The sequence below is a fragment of the Triturus cristatus genome, chromosome 12, assembly GCF_964204655.1.
Source record: "Triturus cristatus chromosome 12, aTriCri1.1, whole genome shotgun sequence".
NCBI classification, from domain to species: Eukaryota; Metazoa; Chordata; class Amphibia; order Caudata; family Salamandridae; genus Triturus; species Triturus cristatus.
The window spans coordinates 48,962,776-48,985,319 of NC_140595.1; the positions used below are offsets into that span (position 1 = coordinate 48,962,776).

The 22,544-nt window shown below is 47.2% G+C and overlaps 1 long non-coding RNA gene across 1 annotated transcript in view; it reads right to left on the reverse strand.

Annotated features, from left to right (window-relative positions):
- Positions 1-13,405, reverse strand: part of LOC146772407 (uncharacterized) — a 60,940-nt gene extending 47,535 nt beyond the window's left edge. Inside the window, exon 1 of the long non-coding RNA XR_014972357.1 lies at positions 13,372-13,405. This is a non-coding gene — a long non-coding RNA (uncharacterized LOC146772407). The remainder of the gene's footprint in view (positions 1-13,371) is intronic.
- Between the last annotated feature and the right edge of the window lie 9,139 nt (positions 13,406-22,544).

Below are 22,544 nucleotides of genomic sequence, written 5' to 3' on the forward strand. Positions count from 1 at the left end.
CTTGACTAGGATCACGCACAATTGGACAATACCATTTTCCGATTACACTAACTAGATTGCAAATATGTACAACACTCCAACAAAGTAGTATGATTAAACATTTTAATAACTTATAGGTATAACAACATTCCGACAAGATGAACAGGTTAAAACACGTTTTAAACAACTATTTACATGACAGTTTGCTGCGACCTGCATCCCAAAGCATTTACGTCCACGTGACACCGTCCTCGCCTCTCCTCCCTCGAAGTTGCAACATTGACCTGCTTTGGGCGGTCCTTTTAGTAGGCTTTGGGCTATAAAAGCCATGCAAAATCCATCGACATCAGTGGCGGACGACTGTGCGAATAGGCCAGAGGCTACACGAAGCGCCAAGACTCTGGCAGCGCCAAGGCGGAGTCTGCCACGCCGTGCGGATCTTCCCATTCTCTTCTTCTTCCTTCAATAACGAAGGGTGCCCTGGCGGGGGGAAGCGACGCGGACGGGCTTCCCCCGCCTCCCCAGGTGGAGGCTCACCAGCAGATGCGGGCACCCCAACCATTTTACTCGCCGGCCAGCTGAGTTGCACCCTGCCATTTTACTCGCCGGCCGGCTGAGTTGCACCCTGCCACTTCATTCGCCGTTCGGCTGAGTTGGCGCCCCTGCACTCGACCGCTGGACAACCACCCAAGCACAGGTTCACCAGGATTGCCACTAGCGCCCGACGCGAGGAGTGGGCCCCCGCAGCCGAGTAATCGGGGACCCACCCCGGTGGCGATACCATCCAAACTGCTGCTGTCGCTGCTACTGGACCCACCCCGGTGGCGATACCATCCGAACTGCTGCTGTCGCTGCTACTGGACCCACCCCGGTGGCTGTACCGAAGAGCTGCTGCTGCTGCTGCCTTTGGACTCCGGCGGTCGGTTCTTCGGATCCAGGCCTAGCCCACCGTGAGACGATTCTGGACTCGAAAGCTTGTCTGCTTGGGCACGGGCCCCACCCTTGGAAAAACGCCACCACAGCTTTGCAGATTCTGCGAGGGTCATTGGCCCTCGACTCCCGCGGACTTCCGGTAAGGACAAACCGCCGCCATTGTTCTTTGCCCCGGGCGGCAGCCACCTTGCCTCCGCTTGGTGCAGTGAGAAAGACTGATTCAAGGCGTCGGCGGAAGAACCCGCCTGCTGCCCCGCCCCAAGAACGGACCACGGCATTGCTACAAGATCGCGGTGACGCCATGCTGACGCAAGCTGACGCTAACGAAAGTTCTCGAACTACCGAAAGGAATTCTGGTCCAACAGCTAATTCATGGAAAGACTTAGACTGTACACTGGCCCGACCTCGCCCCAAAATGGCGCCGATGTAGGAGAGGCCTACAACTCCTTGTGGCGTTCCAGTCACGTGGCATTTGTGTTAAAAGGATATGTATGTGATATTTCCACACATGATGAGCAGAGGGACGGGAAGGGTACTGACCGAACATACGTACAACCTTACTGATTGCTGACCTACCCATTTTTATTTAGCGTTTTTATTCTTTTATGCTAAGATAGTGTTGCTCATGATACTCGACGCCTCTCACGCCGTGGCCGGCCTGAACGGTTGTAGGCCCGTATTTGTATACTGACATTGTTTTAAATAAAGGGCTTCTTGAAAGAATTACGGAATCAGTGTCATGACAAATCACATAGGTTGATAAAGATTTTTCTTTTGAATAAATGATTGTTACTCCCAATCAATAGAAAACAGATCATGCAGACCCCATTTACATGAATCTTTTTGATTAACGGAATTTGTGCCCGTCACACCTGTCTTTTCCAAGAGTTGTCAGAAAATGGTCAACCATAGCTTAAGGTATATGCCGAATGCAAGGTATGGTATCTTGCACCATAATACACGACCGATTGAGAAATGCATGTACGACCAGGGAACCCGAATTTAGGAGATGAATGAAATAGAGCATCTTTGTCTAGGAAGAAAAGAATAATAGGTCTGTGGTATTACCCACTCCTGCGGCTAGCCTGGTACGTGGTAAGTAGAACTTTTTCGTGTCTACGCGCGATAAGGTACTTTGAATACTGCACATCCCCTCCCCTCTTTTTCCCCTCTATAGGTCACGACGAAGTTCCGACTGAAGAATGGAGTGGACATGGACCGCACCGTGTTCAATATAGGGAAAAATATAGACAAACGTTGTGGGATAATGCGCAAAGTGCAGACCACCATTGGGAACATGAAAAAACTGTATGGTATGATGATTGTGCGTGTGTGCTACAATTATACGGTATGAATGTGTATGCATTTCATGCTTGGGTCGCTTGAAGAGAGCGTCATCGTATGATTGAAGTGCTCGTCCATCGATCAAAGGGAGGGGAGTAAAAGGTCCGACACCCCCCCCCCCCCCAAGATAAACTACAAAATACTGAAAATACGCAGCATGCATAGGAAAGAGGACAGGAAAGGAGAGGTCCCCATACTCAACGTAGCCCTGAGTCTCCGTCTTAAGTTTCTGCGCTTGATGCATGTACTGTCACACCCTATCCGGTATTCGTGTGTGCGTGATCACCAAATTTATGTCTTTCCCCCGCTTGTGTTTTCTTACATAGAACAGACCCATGCTACTCCATGTTGTGTGTGTGCACCAAGTGGCCTATTATCGTACACATGTCTCTCTCTCTCGTTTTGTGTCGTACATATGCCAAATAGCCTACTTGATGCACACGTCTCCGTCTCTCTCTCTCTCTCTCTCTCTCTCTCACTCTCACTCTCTCACTCTCTCTCTCTCTCTCTCTCTCTCTCTCTCTCTCTCTCTCTCTCTCTCTCTCTCTCTCTCTCTCTCTCTCTCTCTCTCTCTCTCCCTCCCTCACTAAAGGCTTTCTTTCCCTCTTTCTTTTTGAATAAATTAACGACACATACCTCTTCGGTAAGTGTATAATTGGCCTGAAACACGACGGTGTTCGAACAAATTGGCAGAAACAAAAACCAACCGTACTTTACCACGTTACTACCTCTCCTTTCTGCAAATGTTGAACTTAATTGGCTGAGAAAGAAAGGACAGGTAAGACGACTGATGTCTCCCAATTTGGCCCTCATCACGGGGACTATATGTCAGTGGTTTTCGTTTTTAGAGCTTTAACAACACCATCTCCACCGCCCAGAATTGCCCCCGCCCAATTACCCCGAAATAGAATGTCTAAGCACCCCGTTCTCCCAAAATAACCCCAGCCCTATACTAGCCGTCTCAGAGTATTTCGAACGAAACAGCTGATGACCTTATTCTCAAAAAAATACATCGCCTAAACTGATAAGGGTTACCTATTGTCTCCAGCAAGAAAAATGTTTAGCTTATGTCCCTCCCCGAAATAGATACCTATGAACCCATGACAGTAGCACCTCGCACTTTTTTCATAAACTTAGCAGTCCTCGGAGGAAAAATGTGTATTAACAGAACTTGTGTTGAGATGAACGAGTCTCTACCGGAGAAGCCGGTTCGAATTTTTTAATAGACCAGAAGGTTGACAGATGTCAGGCTTCCTGCAACGATTATAGGGCGCAGGAATCGACACCTAGCAGGCCAGACGATGGACCGGGACACCCACAGAAACCTGCACCACAGCAATGATTAATAGATTAGTAACACGCACACTAACATCAGAGTTAATAGACATCAATCATACAGCAACCGATAAAAGCATTTCCGCAACTACTCGGTGGTTGGGAGAGAGGATGAAGTGTGTAAATGTCTTCCCTGCCAACTCTCTAAGATTTTGTTTCTTGTACTCATTCAAAGATAACCTGCTGCCATCGGAAGAGAGGGGTCGGACGTGACGCACAGCCTGGCTGCGGACCATGGAACACCTATGGCATCGACCAAGGGGGAAGCAACGAAGCAAAAAGGGCGTAAGACAAGGCACCATTATCAGGATGATAAGCGATAGAACGAAGGGCTATATCAAGGCCCCCTGCTCACTGACCAGCGTGCCTGAAGTCCCAACCCGTCGGGCCTGATTGATGGGCCCAGTGCTGGAAGATTCTGCTCTCCTTGGTCCGCATTTTGATCCGATCCCACTCCACCCCCTCTTCCCTCGGCATCCCGAAGCACGTCACACCCTTCTCTCTCCCTCTTTTATATGGATTTTGAATTTGACTTAACTACAGAAGAACAAAAAGCGGGTACCCTGCCTCGAAGTACCTATGATGAACTGTGTTAGAGAACAGGACTGTGATCGAAGAACAACGAATGGTCACACCCTGCCACGTGAGAAATTGGATTTGAGCTGGACCTTAGCTCCACCGCCGGTGCTCAACAGTGCCAACAAAAGAAGAACAACAATAAGAGCTTACCAGTGATGGCTCTTTATAATAGGACACTGGAAAGAAGAACTCATGTTAAGTTGAAATCCTCTCCCAACCACCCTTTTTATATTAACTATCTTCCTATCGAGTTTTCATGATGTTGCGTCAGTCACTTCCGACTGTACACTGAGAAGTTAAGAAAATCTAACTTTGTATAAAGACGTTCATACAACACCAGCCATGCACACGACTGTACTGACTATTTTTGATCCACACGAAGTCTGGGCCTTAAGTAATGTACGAAATATCCCTTGTTTTGCCAGAAACATTTTTTGCTTTACAGTATCCTGTTTGTGCTCAAACAAGCTCCCCTCCTCCTATCCCTGGGCCCGACATGCGGCGCAGCTGATGTAATTTTGTATGTACTGCCTCCTCGCCTACTTTATCAACTGTATGTAACTATGTACAAATGTGTCAGATTACTCCTGCCTGCCCTAAAAACTCTGTATCTTTAAGAAATGTATGAAAAACATTAACGGTATTATAGCTGAAGGGTTAACGAAGGTGAATGTCGGCCAGGCAAGCTGGCGAGATATGTTAAAAGGGAGGACTGTGGAAATTTAGCTTGTAACTGAACATTATCTGCGCCATCTTGCCTCTCCCCAGCGCCACGCACAGCGAACGCACGGCCGCCATATTAGGCACCCCACTCTCTCTCCCCGCTCATTGTCGATCGCCAGCACGTTCCCCTGGCGCTGCAAGCATCCCCCGCGTGCCGGCCACCCCCGCTCTCTCATACACGGGCCATAAACCCTCTCCTTCTGCGCGACCCTGCCATGGAATCACACCCCGCGCCTGACCGACATCCCATACATGGTCATGCATCTCTTTGATAACCCCCTTCCTCTGCGCCCCATTGTCCGAACCGATCCCAAGCCATCACCTAGCCCTGCGGATGCAGTTTATTGCCCCTACTGTAAGGGAAACACCCCACATCAAAGGGATTACAGTAGATCAAAGCCCCTACCCCCTGAGACCCGGCCGGTCGCACACACCCCCGGGAATTGGCGGAATGTCCAGCTGTGTGATAGCCATCTCCTACTGTGGATGGGGTGGGGACTTCCACTGTAGATATGTGTGGGAACGAGCTCGAAGTGGGTATTCCGAGGATGTTCTTTCATGTTCCAAGACAATCTCAAGAATGTGCCATGTATGATAACTCTGCAATAAAGTCATAAACCTGTGTATAAGAGGCCAGGCCTCAGAGATGCAGTTAGAGCACCTCGTGACGATACCTTGCTGTCTGATCTGATGTGTTCTGCTCCGACGGAATAAAACTTAGTTTCCTGCCTTCCAGTCTCCGGCGCCTGCCTCTTTATTGGTTTAACATCGAATGGTATAAGAGGCGATTACCGCCGGGCAATACTTGAAAGGTTATCGACTGAAACTGCCGCTACCGTTTTAACAACGTGGTCTCAATCGGGTCCCGTTAAAGACTTTGAAATCAGCCCTAATGTACCTCAGCATAATTGTTAGCAAGCCACCAGCTCCCCTGCCCTCCTCCCATCTTCCTCACACCTCCTGCCGTCACACCGCAATGACCCCCCGCCCCCACAACAAACACCACATTTTCTTTTCACCCAGGGCGCTGTCCCGGTCAATACCATTTAGGGGTGGCCCTGGTTCTGGGAACACCAAAGGGGAGATGAACTGAGTCGCACACATTTGAGTCACTCAGGTTCCCACAGGTTGCACCCTTGAGCGTGAAAATTACATTACCTCTTTGTCCGTCTTCCCGTCCCATTCCTTAACAGTGAGCAGCTTGTCTGCTCCACAGAAACCCTGTAGCTAGCAGAGCTTTAACACTTCCCCCAATATGGTGCCACCTAGTTGGTGTGCATAAAGCAGGAAGTGCGTCAATACAACATCCTGTTATTTCTTCTTCTGACTTTGTCAGTTTCCGTGTACCTGGCAGAGCGAGTGGTCGGGTAAGTGATTTTTCCTTTTATTTTCTTAGCGGCCTTCTAGCAGCCGCTTTTCTGCCTTCTTTCCCTTTGCACGCTGCTTTAGGCGAGTGGTTGGGGATGTGTTCTGTTTTATTTTATGGCGGAAGCAGTTGTTTTTTTCTATGTTTCGGTGGTCTGCTCTAGCGGCCGCTTTCCTGTCTGGTTAGCACTTGGGCTTTGACGGGTCTGGGTTTCTATCCCGCTATGTCTGACTCTCAAGCGGCTCTACTTTGCTGGCAGTCGCCCGGCTTCAGCGGGTGTGTGCAATATGGCTTACTTTGTTGTGGCGGCGGCTTGCTCTAGCTGCCGCTTCTCGCAGATGGTGCCTTCACGCCCTGCTTTAGAGGATGCGGGCCCTCAGGCTTCCAGGACTGCGGCGCAGAGCATCCTCTGTTCAGTCTGCTTGCATGCCTCCCCTATGGGTGTTCCCCGTCCGAATGAACAGTTTCAGTTGCAAGAACTTTTGAAGATTCAAGTGAACGTTCAATTCCTTTTCCAATGTCTATTACTTCTTGCACGGCGCAGTGCACAAGGTACTGACCCCATGAGTGGCGAGATGTTGACAAATCCGTTTTCCCTCGCTTTTTGAGTAAGTGTTATCAGTCGGAGGGGTTTCCTGCTGAATTCCCTTAGTCCATCGAGGTTGATAATTTGCTGGCTGGCCTTTCCACGCAGGGCTTGGTTTTGTCGGGTGATGCCCTTCCGGCTGACGCTGACGATAAATGGTTGGAAGGGGCCGTGAAGTGTTCCTACACACTTCCAACTTTGCTGTCCGGGCTACGACCTACTTCAACTATATGGGCCAGGTCCTGTTGAAAGATTTCCAGGCCCTGGCTCTTCTATTGCAGGAGGGGGAGAATGCATCCTCTCTCTTGGCTCTCATGGAACTGCTGGTGTGCTATCTCTCTGACATTTCCTTTGATAATTTGTCTGTGGCGGCGGCGGCTTCTTGGGCTTTCATTGCTGCTCGTCGTCATATCTGAATAAGGTCTTGGAAGGCGGAGTCCTCTCCGAAGTTGGTCCTGCTTAAATTGCCATTTGTCGGTTCCAAAGTGTTTAGGCCCCAGCTGGAGGACTTGGTCAAGCAGTCGGCTGAGAATTGTAAGCTTGTGGCTCCTGTTCACCCTCCTTCTCGGGGGCGTGGGTTTGGTTATCGCCGTGCTTTTGGCTTTCCTTCTGCCAGGGGTGCTCAATAGTCCTTTCGTGGCAGTGGTCGTGGCATGGGGGGCCCCTGGTGGTCACTCTCCTGGCGTTTCGACCTTCTTCCTCCGGCCGTGGTAGTGTTGTTGACCAATGCCAGTGCCGTGGGATGGGGTGCCATTCTGGGGGTTTCCAAGGCTCAGGGTCGGTGCTCTCGGATCGAGGCTCTCCAGTTGTCGGACTGGAAGGAGTTGAGGGCGGTTTGGTTGGCCCTTCTGTGGTTTGCTCCCCTCCTTCTGGGCCGTGCTGTCTCTGTTCAGACCAACAACCAGGTTGTTCGCGCTTATGTGAATCAGCAGGGGGGTATGTGCCGGTCTCTGTTTCTCCTTTTCAGGAGGATCGGTCTGTGGGCTGAGCGGAATCTCCTTTCTCTGACGGCTGTCTATCTTCCGGGGAGGGAGAGTGGGCCTGTGGACTCACCAAGCCGAGTGTTTCCTTCCTCGGTGACCATGTGTCTGTCCCCTCTTCTGTTCAATCGGATTCTCTACCGGTTCAGCCTTCCATGACGGATCTCTTTGCTTCGTGGGACTCTGCCCTTCTTCCTCATTTTTGCAGCCTTGTTCGCCTTGTTCCTTCTTTGGCGGGCCTGGGCGATCGATGCTTTCTCCGTTCCATGGACCCTTGTACTCCTGTTTGTCTTCCCGCCCATTGCCTTGATCCCCTGAGTCCTCCGGAAGATTCGGGTGGATCGGGCGGAAGTTCTTCTAGTTGTGCTGGAGCGGTCCCGACAGCCTTGCTTTCCCCTTTTTCTGCCCTTTTTGGTGTGTCCCCATTGGCAGCTTCCCCTCTGTCCCTCTCCGCTGCGTACTCCTCTTCTCAGCATGACTTCTCTGCATCGCCTCCGGCTGGGGTTTTGGCACTTGAGAGGTTAGGTTTGTTGAACCAGGGTTGTTCTCTCGAGGTGGCCCAGAGCATCCAATTGTCTCATAGGCCTTCCACCCTGACTTCTTATGGCCGTCATTGGAAACACTTTTCCTCCTGGTGCCTGGGGAAGGGTTGGTCTTCCTCCTCCAGTGCTGCTGTGCGGGCGCTGAATTTTTTGCGTGATGGGTTTGTTATGGTTCTGGCTGTCTCCACTCTCCGTGCTCAGTGGGCTGCCATTCTTGCCTTTCGGGGTTCTCCTGTGGCTTCTGTCTCCCCATTAGTGGCTCGACTTTGATGCAGCGTCCAGTTTCACTCTCCTGTCCCGGCCTGGGATCTTCCCCTGGTCCTGCAGACCTTGACTGGGCCCCCTTCTGAGCCTTATCTCTCTGTGGACCTTAAGTTCCTATTGGCTAAGGTTCTTTTTTTGGTGGCCATTTCCTCTGGGCAGTGGGTTGGTGAGCTTGGTGCTTGGATGGCTTCCCCCCCTTTTTTGCACTTTTGCTCTGACAAGGTGATTCTGCGTCCTAGTCATTTTTTTCTGCCCAATGTTTGGTCTTCTTTCCACTATCAGGAAGATATTGTCCTTCCTGTTTTTTCCCCTGATCCTCCTCCCCGGAAGAGGAGGTTCTGCATACTCTGGATGTGTTGAGGGCTCTCCGCATCTATCTGGACCAGACCAGTGCTTCTCAGAAGGTTGATTCCTTGTTTGTTACGTACGGGCTCTCTGGGAAGCATCTTCGTCCTTCCTTGTCCACCTTGACTCGTTGGGTGAAGTGTGCTGTTATTTTGGCTTATTAGTCTGCTCGCTGTCCTCTCCCTACTTCTGTCCAGGTAGGTGAACCCGGGGTGTCTCCTCCTCCTGGGCCATGTTTAAAGGTGCTTCCTTGCGTGACATTTGTAATGCTGCCATGTGGAACCTCTCCCCACACCTTTGTTTCCCGTTACCATCTTCAGTTGGGGATGGCGGCCTCGGCTGCCTTTGGTGCTCATGTTTTGTCTGCTGTACATGGTTTGTGATTTGTACTGCTTTCCTTGTGATTAAAGGACCTGTCATGATGCATTTCCTGGTCTTTTTTTCTTGAAATCACCGTGCGCTTGGGTATGGGTTCACTGATAAGGTATGGGATGGGAAGACGGACGAGGAGGTAATGCCCGGTTACTCACCGGTAATCTTCATTACTCCAAGTCCTGGTCTTCCCATTCCATTCCTGAGCCCTTCCCTCCCTCTCTGTTTTTTTCCAGGTAATTGTTTTGTGTTTCTTCTCTGGGTTTCTTTGGTATTATCAGGATGGTGTATTGACACACTTGCCCCTTTATGCACACCAACTAGGTGGCGCCATATTGGGGGAAGTGTTAAAGCTCTGCTAGGCATAGGTTTTCTGAGGAGCAGACAAGCTGCTCACTGTTAAGGAATGGAACGGGAAGACCAGGACTCGGAGTAATGAAGATTACCGGTGAGTAACCAGGCATTTGCACAGAAACGGACCTCGCCGTCCTGCATTAGTCCTCATGTCCAGAACCCAAGGCAAACATGTAATACTCAAATAGAAGGACCTCTACTTTTACCATTGCCCACTTCCACAGCTCAGTCGACCACCTTCCACCTTACCTCTGAGACAGGAACCTTCATAGAGAATACATGGACCTCTTGAACCTTTCATCTACCCAACAAGCCCCAGCAATTGCACAATAAAAACAAGAGACAGTATCCTCTTCATCCACTTGCACATTTTGGTACTGCTTGCCAAATAACCCACTCCAAAGGCCACATCCTCCACACTGTCTTTTCAAAGTCACCAATAATCCATTGTAAATCACCCACAATCCTAGGCTGCGCTGACCTTGTAGCCGCTCCCATGACCCTGCTTCATGCCCAACCAACACATAACGGTCAGCCGAAAAAGAGTATAAAAACTCTTCAGATCCATTTAAGGATCCCTCCATCTCTGATGCACTTATGACTTCCACATCATACTTGCATATGACAACAATTCCTTTCTGAACAAGTTCAAAATAACTCCCACAAAACCATATGAACACCAACTAACCAAAAATTTCAAATCTGAACATCAGCATCCTGATTCTCCATTGGCCTCACTGACAACAAACAACCCATTAACAGACAGGAAAACAAATGAAAGTAAATCAGAGGTCACAAAAACCTCCCACTACCCTACATTCAGACAACTCATGACATCAGCCAAGCCCAAATTAAACATCAAACCCATCAAGCTACCAATGAAGGAATTTACTCTTCGAGACAATCAAGCATTGCATCAAAACCCTACCTTAGCCACCAATGCCACACTTCATAGACCGATGCAATGCAATCAGCGAAAAAATACAGAAGCTACATCAGCATACTGGCAGCACCAAGTCAGCTTCCTCCTGACTGTCCACCCCATAATGGTCATCCTTCAAACTCCTCCATTCTACACAAAGTGTGGGATTCCTCAACCCCATCAAAGCTACCTCCCTAAGTAGATGATATATTATCCTCACCCTTCATTGAAGCCCTCTCCAGAGAAGTTCTCTCTCCGTACTTACCACTGTCAATGTCTACTTCACTCAAGGACTCTTCCCAGAAGCCCTCAGGATTGGCCAGATTTTATACTTCTAAAGAATCCCTTTGTAAACCTGTATTTCATCGTCAATGACTCGTCCATCTCCCATCTACTCAACATCAGCAAGATCACTGACAAAGCAGTCCTCGCAAGACTGCAAAACCATGACCATTAGATCATGCAAAAGCACAGAAACCACCACTTTATCAATTTTAGAAGGCGCCTTCCTGACCACAGACAAATATGACCCCTACCTACTGATTCCTCTGAACCTATCATTGGCCTTCAACACCATCAATCACCACCCAGACTTCCTCCACACTCTGGAATCCTGAATTGGATTCACTGCAAAGTCTTCCCCTAGTTCTCCATCTCCCTTTCCAACAGACACCAGTTCATCCATTTGGACACTCCCTGATCCCTGAAGCTACCAATCACACGTGGAGTCCCAAAGAGAACATTCCAGTCCCCTGTCATCTTCAGCCTCTACACTTAGCCCCCTTGGAATCTATTGACAATACCATCAAAATTCACTAATAGGTTGAAGACGGACAGCTTGACTTGAAATTCTATTTATTACACCTTGAACATTCAACTCTTCAAGGGGCGTCTTCAGATTACTCAGGCAGATGACCAGAATCTCTCTTACACTCTATGCTACCAAGGCTGTATTTCTACTATTCACTAACAAACAATTTGTCCATGCATAACATAGTGGCATGAACCTGGAAAGATTCAACTCCAAACCACCACCACATGCCAAATTGCATGGGTGTACCCCATCACTAGCCTTACAATCAAGAAACACATCACTAAAAAGACCGGTCACCAGCTGACTGTCCTAAGGAGAAACATTTCTCCCAGAAAGCAGCTTCAAAAACAGCTTTCCAAGACCTGGTACAATCACATCTGGACGGAAGGGACACCATTCTATTAGGCATCGCCGAAACACCATATTTAAACCAGCACCCAAGGTTCTGATATTTCAAAACATCAACAATCCTGCCAATAAATCCTTTGAGGTATTACAAATAAATCAATCCCTCTACAGCCAAGGGTGCACTGTCGACGTTTCGACCCGATCAACAATAAGCGGGTCTCATCAGGGCTAAGGCCACCTGTGTTTGGACCACGGTATAGATTCTGGTAGCATGTGTAAACACTGCTAATGTATGCAACGCCTACTGTTCAATAATCCTTCATGCATAAAACGATATATGGAAGAAATCTTTTGTCCAAATACTTTAAATGCGTGGATCGATAGGGAATGAGACATCATCCTTCAATAAGCGCCGTGTGTTTCTGAGGAACGCTCTCCAGCATGATAGAAGCCCCCTCGCTCAATGCTCTTTGTAATGGTGTCCTAGTAACCGATAATCTGTATCTGTGTTAGGAAAAATGGAATTACCATGGTACAGCGAAGTGCGGCCAGTATCTTGTCCTCTAATAAGTTTAATTATTTTGACTATAACTTCAGGGAGGTTCACCTTATAAAAGCTATGGGTGTAATTTGGGGTTTGGTGGAAATCGGATGGGCTCTTGCTCCGTCAAACTCATGGCTCCCCCATCTGATTTAGAAGTAGGATCACCGCTGTGGAGCCTCAACAAATTCTGCCACCAAAAAATTCTCACCTGGTTGCCATCTACAAGGGGGGGCACCAGTTCTGTGTGCTAGAAGGCTGGCCCTAATAAGAAACTACTTGTGGTACATGTTTCTCTTTATAAGAAAAAAATATGAATATATGTGGTTACAACGCAAACAATTACAACGCATGCTTTTACAACGCGGTTTTTACATCGCAACTACCATTACATCGCATGATTTTACAACCATGCCATTAAAACGCATTTTTTAAAACTACCATTACAACGCATTCTATTACAACACATACCCTTACAATGCATAATGCTTTTAGTGCAACAGTAGGGTAAGTGTTGGATATTGTAAGGTTAAAAATTTCTATTCCCACTCCAGTGAGTGCAACAGTAGGGTAAGTGTTGGATAGTGTAGGGGTAAAAATTACTATTCCCACTCCAGTGAGTGCAACAGTAGGGTAAGTGTTGGATAGTGTAGGGGTAAAAATTACTATTCCCACTCCAGTGAGTGCAACAGTAGGGAAAGTGTTGGATAGTGTAGGGGTAAAAAGTACTATTCTCATCTACCCCAAAGCCCATACCCACCTTAAATAGTAAAAAGTCTCTATTACTTACCTTATAATGCGTTGTAATGGCATGCATTGTAATGGTGTGCATTGTAATGGCATGCGTTGTAGTGACATGCATTGTAATGGCGTGCGATGTAAAGGTAGTTGCGTTGTCACAGCTGCATTATAAAAGCAATTTAATGACTGCGTTGTAATGGATGTTTACCCAAAAAACAGAACCTGAGTCAGGGTGGGAGAGAAGATAAGCCGGGGCTGCAAAGTATGGTACATGTTGCTCTTTATAAGATAAAAAAACAGTACCTGACTCAGGGTGGGAGAGATGATAACCCGGGCTGCAAAGTAAAAGTAGCCACTATTAGCAAATCTGATAGGTAACAAAGTGGCCAACATTTGCATACTGGGCCAGTTTTGAAGCTGTAAAGATAGGTGAAATAGGTGTGTTACAAGGTAGGGGAGACTGCATGCATCTGCGCCCGCTGCAGACAATGTTTGTGGAAATATCAGAGAAATCAGCCGTAAAAACTAGCCCATGAAACCATAAAACAGGCCCACAAAGAGCCAGAAAACTGGGCCATACACACTGACCCGCCACACTAGCCCTTCGGGCACTGCCTGATTGCCCTAAAGGGGAGTCTGGCCCTGAACACAACATAACATAATGTCACATAATGTCACCAGGATTCTAAGACAATCTGTCTTGTGCCCATCCAGAGAGACGCAATGGGGAGGGCTCTGTAATGAGATAACAGGATAGCTTGCAGAGAAACACGGGGGAGGAATCACACGCGCCAGCCCGATGCCGTTGAAACCTTACAGGAGTCTTGCCCTTTGTACCAGCTTTATGCCACATGAGTATGTGTATTGCTGCGTTGCCTTGACAACCGCAAGCTTCCATTTGTCTGCTATTTGTCTTCAGGACTTTAGTACACCACTTACCTGCACCCCCTGCTCATCCCTCTTCCACCCCCCTCCGGGAGCAGAGCATTGTCAACCCCACATTTACCTGCAGTGCTTTGTCCTAAGCGAAGCGGGAGGACACTGGTTCATTTAGCACAATTGTCCTGTAATCCGGAACAACACTTGGATGCTTATTTGCCAGGTGACTCTGCATGTTTTCCGCATTGTCAGGCCATTTACAGGCGTGAAATCCACCTGCTTTTGAAAGCGTGCTCAGGGTTTACGACTCCTGGTAATCCCAGACGGAGTAAAACCTGGACGCTTTTCAGTCCTAGACAGGATTTCGTAACCGGTACAAGATTACCAGTTCCCTGTACATGGACCATTGTCATACACTGTGATAGGGTATGCAAACAATAAGGGGTAAAGCCCCTGTTTACTGTTTCTCCAACACTGGAGCCTGATTTTGAGTTTAGCTGATGGGAAACTCTGTCGCAAATGTGCATTATATCCTATGGCACTTGTAATACTGTGGACGAGATACCCGTTTATCCATTCCGTCTACCATAGTTTGGGATGCAGCTTGTCCTTCTGGCGAAGGGATCTGTCAACTACCATTGTGTTTCCAATAAACAGCCCACACTCCCTCAAAGCTACCTCCCTAAGTAGAAGATATCTTATCCTCACCCTCCATTGAAGCCCTCTCCAGAGAAGCTCTCCCTCCGTACTTACCATTGTCAATGCCTACTTCACTCAAGGACTCTTCCCACAAGCCCTCAGGATTGGCCAGATTCTATATTCCTAAAGAATCCCTTCGTAAACCTGGATTTCATCGTCAATGACTGGTCCATCTCCCATCTACTCAACATCAGCAATATCACTGAAAAAGCGGTCTGCACAAGACTGCAAAAGCACATCAACCATGATCATTAGATCATGCAAAAGCAATGAAAGCACCACTTTATCAATTTTAGATGGCGCCTTCCTGACCACAGACAAATATGACCCCTACCTACTGATTCCTCTGAACCTATCATCGGCCTTCAACAACATAAATCACCACCCAGCCTTCATCCACACTCTGGAATCCCGAATGGGATTCACTGCAAAGTCTTTCCCTAGTTCTCCATCTCCCGTTCCAATAGACACCAGTTCATCCATTTGGACGCTCCCTGATCCCTGAAGCTACCAATCATTTGTGGAGTCCCAAAGAGAACATTCTAGTCCCCTGTCATCTTCAGCCTCTACATTTAGCCCCCTTGGACTCTATTGACAATTCAATCAAAATTCACTAATAGGTTGAAGACGGACCGCTTGACTTGAAATTTGATTACACCTCGAACATTCAACTCTTCAAGGGGCGTCTTACAAGATTATAATTGCACTCCAACTCAATGAACAAATACTTGCAGTGTTGCCTCTGCCCGCTTGAGGGGGTCTTCAAACTGGGGGGTCTTCAAGTGATCCCGAGGGCACCAGGCCCTGGCCAAAAGAATCATTTTGCTGATAACAGTGTTTTGCTTTCAGCTGAAAACAATGAGCAACAGTAATCCGCTCTGTCATGGGCCATCACAAACATCTTTTGTCATGTATACCCTGGCTGGGAGAAGGTGTCAGGAGGGAAGGGCCTTCAAATATTGTTCAAAACCAAGGGCCTTCAAATATTGTTCAAAACCCACACCCCTTTTTCTAATAATCACACTGTGGCTACTTTAACACATTATTAAGGCCTGCCTGACCAGAATAGCATGTTTGGCAGTTATGTATTTGGTTGCATTTTTAAAAAGGAATCACAACTTAACTGCAATGTTTAAAAACGTCTAGACACATTCAAACCGAGCCAATTTAATAGAATTGTGAAAAAATTTAGGGAGGTGCTCATGGATTTTTTTTCACTGGGGGGGCGGCATTAAAACGTTTGAAGACCACTGTTCTAGAGGGAAAGATGTGGACATTACCCTTTTCCTCACATATGCCCCTGCAGGAGTTCTGTTTGACCTTGGCAAGGAAGAAGGCAGAAATAATCTTGCTCTGAGTGGTTGGCTGCCTAACACATCAAACTAATCTCCTTGTTGATTGGCTGCTTGCTTCCCAGTTCCCCTGGACTGATGTCAAGAATTCCTGTCATGCGAGGGGAAGAAAACGGTAACCAGCGAAAACGGACTACATCTCCCAGGATGCTTAGCGGTTGAGAGGTTATGTAAACAGGAGAGCTGTTACATAACTCCAGGAAAACACGCCCTTATGGAAACAGGAGAGCTGTTACATAACTCCAGGAAAACACGCCCTTATGTAAACAGGAGAGCTGTTACATAACTCAAGGAAAACATGCCCTTATGTAAACAGGAGAGCTGTTACATAACTCAAGGAAAGCACGCCCTTATGTAAACAGGAGAGCTGTTACATAACTCAAGGAAAACACGCCCTATAAAGGGAGGAACCGGGAGGTACAACGCTGACGGATATTGTGTTTACACCGACGTACCTGCTTCGTGAAGAGCAGTGTTCCGGAGTGGTGCTCCAGAAAGGCAAGAACGGAGGTAGGTCGAGTCGTTACTCCCTGGGCCGTGTCTTGCCCCATCGTCACCTGTGAAGGACCCGGAAGCTCTACCGGTCCACCATTGAGCTTCGCTTCTTGACTCGGCTGAGTCAAAGCGCAGTGGCGCTTTTGCTGGTTGGAGTCGTAACTCCCAGCCAGACCAGAGATACAGGGACTGCCAGCTGTAACGCACACCAGGAGGTGTTTGCCGCGTTACAGACTCGGAAGTCCACAGGATCGATCGAGCGGCTGCTCTCGGTTCAGTCTTCTTGCTATTTGATTGGGGTATCGGTGACGCATCACCAGGAGGTGACTCCGCGTCCCGGTGCAGTCTGAGGAAGAGGTTGAGCGGCTGCTCCCTTCAGGTAGAGACCCCGGCTGGGTGTTTCCCTGACTCCTCGATTCTCCCCAACACTCTTCGTGCCCCTCACAGCCTACCGATTGGCATTGTCGGCCATTTCATTTCTGCCCTCTGTTGGCATACGCCGGGATCGGCGTATATGCAGAGGACGGTTAGGACCATCCGTGCGGTGGGCTGGTAACGTACTTAGCCTGGAGGATTCCAGTGACTATAACTTTTGTTTATCTTTGTATTATTTTTGCCTTCATTAAAATAACTAACCCTTCACAAGTGGTTGCGCCCTCATTATCGTGTCTGTTAAACGATCCTGAGGCGTTCAGGGCGTTACAACTGAATACCAACTAAGCCTCTGTGCTCTGTACTTTGTGGAGATAATGCTGAGGTCCTTGGTGGGCCATAAACAGTGTATCCTGGATATTAGGTCAGTGTGATCCACATTCCCTCGTTGATGGGCTCCAGCCCGGAAGCCTGGTTCCCGAGCTCCAGTGTCTGCTTAGGATAAGTGTTTGTTTACTGACCAGAAGCAGCCCTGACAGGAAGAGAACACTAGCCACACGTCAGGACCAACCTACCAGCACCTGAGGCTGCAGAGCTGCCCTGGAAACATCAAGGTCAATGGTGCTGTAAGAACATTGTGGTGACACGCCTTTTTACCCGCTAGCCACTCCCCCACACCTGCATGACCAGCAAGCTAATAAGGACAAGATAAGGTGCCACCAGCGGCGGACTGATTAGAGCAGAGAGCTGGAAATATGACTAACAGGACCTCAAATTATTACTGCTTAACAACTACTTCAACTCGCTCTGTCATGTGCCCGAGTTAGGCCCGGTAGGAATAAGTATAATTCTTGCATTTACACAAATCCCGTAAAGTTGCCTTCTCTTTGCCACATCAACAGCTGACACACATTTTGCCCTTGTGACGCTTGGATTGTTTTCGCAGAAACACCGGCCTTCCTGACAAAGAACCCTTTGTGAGAATCCTATCACACTGCCTTGACATTTGGTGCAAGGCCTCTCGCGCGTAATAGAACATGTGCTTTTTATTACATCCATATGGCAACACAGCTATCTGTAGAACACAAACAATGGCTGCCCAATAACAATCTCAGCCCAAGGCAAGGATGCTGTTTTGTTATATAAAACTATTTGTTTCCTATCATAATCAGAGGAAACAATTCTGCTGGTCTGGATGAGTCCCCGCATACTGAAGATTCCGCCTAGCCGCTGACTGGCATCTCCGTGAGGGTTGTCCAGTTTGTGACCAAGACAGGGTCATACACTCTTACCCACCAGGTAAAGGGGTTAAATCATCCAGATGGGGTTTTCTCTTTTGCCAGACAATGCATTCACACCCTAGACACACAGGAGCAACGTAGGGGTAAGTTCGATTGTTATAATCTTTTATATATAGGCATATGTAATTTGTCTCAACAAGATGGTGGAAATCTTTGATTTATTCTCTGTGTTGACACTCATTATAACTTTTATCTGCTTCTATGGATCATCACAGCCCATTTATTCCATACAAGAATCACTCTGGTTAAATAAATATTGAAAACGCCTCTTTGTGTATTCTTTGTATATTTCTCTAAGCAGAACAAAGCACAAGTGACTGAGCTAAAGTTGAAGTCTGTCACCATTGTTCCTGAGGGAATATTGCTGTCATGTTCAGTTCGTTGCCAGGAATGTTCGTTCCCTGTTCAGGTTTAGGGGATCTAACGGTGGCACTGCGAGATAGCTGGTCTGAGGGACAACATATCCTACAGGGGTGCATGGAATCAGTCTGGCATCATCCTCAGTTTATAAGATAAGATAAGTTTGTAAAGCGCTTGAATGCTGCGGCGTCTTGGCGCTGAAAGGTGTGAAGAGGGACTGCACCGTTGAAACCGGTGAATTAGTATGGGGGGGACAACCAGGATTTTAGCAATTTCCTAAAATGCTGCCTGTTGGATTGTAGTCTCATAGCGATAGGCATCTGATTCCACAGTTTGGCTGCACAGTGTGATAGACTCCTGCCTCCCCATCTTGCTCTGCGAATTTTGGAGATATGAATGAGACCCGCATTTGTGGATCTAAGATTTCTCCTGGGAGTGTACCATGAGAACAGTTTCTGAATATTAATCGAACCACCTCCATATAGTGCCTTATGAACCAAACAGAGGGCCTTAAATTCTACTCGTTGCTGGATAGGGAGCCAATGTAGTGACCTTATGCCAGCAGAGGTTGGATGGCCTTTAGGAATGTTTAATAACAATCGTGCCGCATCATTTTGTAACGATTGTAACTTAGTCCTCTGCGCTTTGTCAATGCCCATAAAGAGTACATTGCAGTAGTCTATTTTCGAGAGAATAAGAACTACTACCACTGTTTTCCTGAGTTCCTGAGGAATGAAGGGGAAAATCTTCCGTAAGATCTTCAGTAAAAAGAAGCAGGAGGAAGGTAGACAGTTAATCTGAGCTGCGAAATTAAGCTGATCATCAAAGATCACTCCTAGATTCTTGGCCTTAGCTGTTGGACGGGGACATTCACCAGCCTCAATCGGCCACCAAGTTTGATTCCACAGGGATTGGCCCTTGCCAAACTCCACTACCTCCGTTTTATCGGTGTTGAGCTTAAGAAAATTTTGACTCATCCAGCTCATGATTTCCCCCAGGCAGGCCTGAAAGCTAATGGTGGTGGTCTTTGGCTGTTTACATAGGGATATGACAAGCTGCGAATCGTCGGCATACGAGACCAAGGTAAAGCCATGCTCTCTGATGAGTCTGGCCAGAGGAGTGACATAGATATTAAATAGGGTTGGTGACAAGGCTGATCCCTGCGGCACTCCGCACGGAAGATGAAATGTGTCGGATTGTAGATTTTCCCAAGTGTATATTCTGCTCCCTTGAGACAAGAAAGGAGGAGAGAAGGGCCAGAGCCGTATCCCCAACCCCCACAGCCTTCAGCCGCCGCACTAACACCGTATCATTCACGGTGTCAAATGCTACTGATGGGTCTAAGAGGATAAGGACAGCTCTGCCCCCCGCCCCATCCACCTGTCTGCGGATCTCCTCCGTCGCCATACTCAGAGCAGTCTCTGTAGAATGACATGACCGAAAACCATGCTGACTCGAGTCAAGCAGATAAATTGGAGTCTAGATATTGAGTTAACTCCCTGTTGACTGATTTTTCAAGGATGTTGGCTGCTATTGGCAGACATGAAATAAGTCGATAATTTTTTACCTCTGTAGCATCCAGGCTTTTTCAGGATCGGCCTGACACACGCTTTTTTCCAGTCACAAGGATAAATCCCTGACTCTACAACTTTTTTCAAAAGGGTGGTTAGATGTAAACTAATTTTCCCAGAGACAAGGTGAATAATGGCCAGTGGGCAGGGATCATTAGTTGATCCTGATTTAGTTGATAGGAGGATATTATTCTAGTGGCGCTGTGAGCTAGCTAGGCCTATTACAATTGTCCGCGACATGAGCTGTGTTAAGGAGGTCGCTGTAGATCAAATGCACCTTAGTCTAAAAGAAATTAGCCATCTTATTGCAGAAGGCTTGATCCGGCATAAACTGATTAACCTGCTGTGGTTTAGCTAATACTTGGATGGATTTGAAAAGTTCCTTAGAGGAGTTGTTAGCCGCCTCAATTTTTGCTGTGAAATAGGCTGTATGAGCTTTTATATTCGCCTCCTTGTACTGTTCTAAGGCTAAATTATGTGCCAATGTGTGCTCCTTACTATAGTCAGATCTCCATATTCATTCGATTCTCCTACATTTGGCCCTTATGCTTTAAGATCTGGTCCATACCATGGCGATGTCGCCTGGGATCTTCTTGCTCTGATTTTCAGGCGCTACATGGTTGAGATCTCAACCTCCTGGCCTCCTTCCTGTAGCAGGTTAGGTTTCAAGGAAGGTTGGCGTCTGGTACCCAGGGTCTTGCAGAGGCCAAAGCTGGCATGGCGAGGTGGCACTTGTCTGCAGAAGAATGTCTGCGAGCAATGGTCTGGTATTCATAAGAGTCTCTGACCCTGTCTGGTGGAAAATTTGCATTCTTGTCTCGAGCTCTTCCTGTCTCTTATGTTCATTTTACATCCTCAAGGACATCTGTTAGCATGTATTATGTTTACGGGTTATATAATGTTAGGAGGGATTTATATAGCGTCGTGCTTACCCCAGAGGGGGTATCCAGGCACTAAGGACTTCTTAAAAAAAGATGCAGCTACAGATAGCCCAAAACCGAGAAAAGAAAAGGAAGGGGAGGGATCAAAAGAGCCAAGTTTTTAGCAGATTCCTGAACTTAAGGAAGTTAGTTGAAGAATGTATATTCAGAGGAAGGGTGTTCCGGTGGTGGAAAAGGAACACCAGCCTGAACCTGGAAGACGGACACTTGTTGATGCCACCCACAGCTAATATGTTCAGCAGCTCTTGAAACTTGTGCTGTCAAGAAGTTGGTTGGATGTTACTCAATCGGGCACGGTGGTAAAGCAAACATGCTCTCCTTTTTGACCAATGAGATGGAGACTTCAGTTCTACTCAGTTGTGGACTGTTGATATTTTGCGAGTTAGATTGCAAAACTACATTTATACAAGAACATTTCCAAAAAGAGGTAAGAGTTGGTGCTAAATTTTAAATTACATTCTAAACAAAGTAAAAATGTTTTTGTTGGGGAGGTTCAGTCCATGACGGAGATATCACAGCTGTCTTACTCTTCAGCAGAATTTTTATGCTGAAGTGGGATGAAGAAAAATGTAAATGAGTCAACAACAGGCCAATAGATGCAGAGCACTGTCTAAAAGCATATATATATATATATATATATTCACTGAAAAAACCATAGGTTTCACACATGTTATAGTTAGCTGGACATTTTACTGATAAAAAACCAATGAAATTCCCCCGTTATAGTTACTGTAGGCAACTATAACTCACGCGACCGTAATCCTCTGCTGATGCTAATACTGTATTTAGACACTTATTTGCCCATGTCTTCTTCCATTAAATTTTAGCTATACATATATTACAAATATTTTTTTTTCATAAAGACACATATGTCATCAGCAGAGGATTACGGGGGAATTTCATTGGTTTTTTATCAGTAAAATGTCCAGCTAACTATAACATGTGTGAAACCTATGGTTTTTTCAGTGAATTTGCAAGGTTTTTTAAATGCTAATTCCTAACTATAACGTGTGTGAAACCTATGGTTTTTTCAGTGAATTTGTACGGTTTTTTAAATGCTAAGTTACTTTACGCCATTTGTGGCGTGCGCGCCCACTTAACGCAGTTCGTTCCGTGCGCGCATAGTGAGCACGCGGTGCGCTTCGCGCACCGCGTGCCCACGTTACGCTAGATGGGCCATGAACGCACGATGCGCTTCGCGCACCGTGCGCACATGGAGGACATATGATGAGCATCGTTGTGACAGGTAAAATATATGTTTTGTTTTGCTGTAATGAGCCGTGCACAGATGGTGCCCTTCGGGCACCATTTGCACACGGGGTGGGGAGAATGTGGATATTTATTTTTTTTATTATTATTTATTACCGTACGCGTACGGTAAGCGTAATCAGCGAGATTTTCGAAAAAATTAAAATTGCCTTTTTTCACTTGGGGGATCGTTGGGGACTCCCTCGACATGGCTAGGTGCTTGGGAGCTGTCTAAACAGCCCCTTTACATGTTTTTGC